Below are 1,799 nucleotides of genomic sequence, written 5' to 3' on the forward strand. Positions count from 1 at the left end.
GGGGGGAGCAGACACAGCCAGTCACCGGGGGGGAGCCGCCAAAGGGCTGCCTGGTCTAGAGGCAGGAAGCTCTCAGGCCACGGGGCAGTTTGGTTTGGAGGGGCCTGCTGTTCGTTAGACTGAGGTCCTCTCACGTTCACCTCTAACTCAGAAGGCCCTGTGTTCATGACCTGAGACTGAAGCATCGGTCTTTGGCCAGGCTGGCTGTTAGCTCACATGGGAATGCTGGCTGTTGGGTTCCAAATCATACCTCCTTGGAATAGCCAGTTCATGGCCCCAGTAGTGGCAGCACAAGTGACTCTCACAGCTGGACTCTGTGGCACCCATTCCCCAGAAGGCATCCAGGGCTGGGAAGTGCTACTGCCAATCTTTCTGCTCTCTGACATTCGGAGTGGAGCTTTCCAGGCTCCAATAGGTGTGTCGGCACTGCTGTCAGCATCGCCTTTAAGCATAGCAAAATCGCTAGCCACTTATGAATCCTATCAGCAGTGTTTCAGATGTGAACTTGACTCTGGGGTCTGGAGCGCCAACTCAAGCTCCTATCAATGCACAGGCGCCCCAGAGGCAGAGGGAAATCCTGAACCAGCACCTTCGGCAGAGACAGATGCACCAGCAACAGCAGGTGCGGCAGTGAACTTGGATGATGAGAAGACAAGGGTTGCATATGACCCCAAGCATGGGGCCCTCCCACTGGCCTACCACTAGCCATGAGCAATCCTAGGATTGCCCAGGCCAATGTCCAGCAGTTCCCATTTCCTCCAAACTACAGAATAAGTCAGCAACCTGATTCTGGCTTTCCTGGGGTCCTGGACTCCCCCAGAGTCCTCTGATGTGTCCCCGGGATGGCACTTAACCCAGAGTCCCATGATGCAGCAGTCTTAACCCAACCCGGCCTACCAGTGTGCCTCAGCCACGAATGGATGGGCACAGAAAAGCATGGGTGGAAACAGCGTGTTTTCACCACAGTCCCCACCACGCTTTGGGCAACAAGCAAACATCAGGATGTACAGTAACAACATGAACATCAATGTATCCATGGCAACCAACACTGGTGGCTTGAGCAACATGAACCAGATGACAGGCCAGATGGGCATGACCTCAGTGACCTCCGTGCCCACATCAAGGCTGTCCTCCGTGGGTCCCGAGCAGGTCAATCTCCCTGCTCTGAGGCGAGGCAACCTTTTCCCAAACCAACTGCCTGGAATGGACATGATCAAGCAGGAGGGCGATGCATCTCGGAAAAACTGCTGACCGTGGAGAAGCCGTCTGTGTCTTTCTTCAACCCACTGGGCTCACAAAACATTTACCAGTCTGGAGAGCTGCTCCTCTTTGTGTTGACCCACCTGACATGCCACCGGCTCTCCCAGGACACAGCAGCAGACAGTCCGGCCCCGGCCCACAGCCTAGAGCGTGCTGGCTTGGCTGCCACCAAAGAGCTGCCTCTCCCGACAGTCTGCAGCTCACCTCGAGACCAACGTGAAGTCCGTTCACTGCATTCACTGTAGTGCAGCTTAGATCTCCTGCAAAGTAAACGTCCACAGGCCGACTTCATCCCCATTCAGACTGGATGTATTTAAATGTGTGCATTTGAGGAGAACCATGCTCTTGGCCCGCTCCTGCTTGGCTCCAGACACTGGTTTCTTCCTGCATTTTCCGTGGGTATCCAGTGTAAAAAGATTAGAATCTTATCTAGAGGAAAGAAAGGAATTAACACAGTCCAATGCAAGGTGTTCTAAGCTTCAAGCCTGCATTTGGTTGGGATGGAGACAGGGCAGACATCGTGGACAGTGCTGTGTGCT

The 1,799-nt window shown here is 54.3% G+C and overlaps 1 pseudogene; it reads left to right on the forward strand.

Moving 5' to 3' along the window:
• LOC116082729 overlaps positions 1 to 1,251 on the forward strand; it is a 5,000-nt pseudogene extending 3,749 nt beyond the window's left edge.
• The last annotated feature ends 548 nt before the right edge of the window (positions 1,252 to 1,799 follow it).

Source organism: Mastomys coucha, unplaced genomic scaffold (assembly GCF_008632895.1).
Source record: "Mastomys coucha isolate ucsf_1 unplaced genomic scaffold, UCSF_Mcou_1 pScaffold11, whole genome shotgun sequence".
In the NCBI taxonomy this organism is placed as follows: domain Eukaryota; kingdom Metazoa; phylum Chordata; class Mammalia; order Rodentia; family Muridae; genus Mastomys; species Mastomys coucha.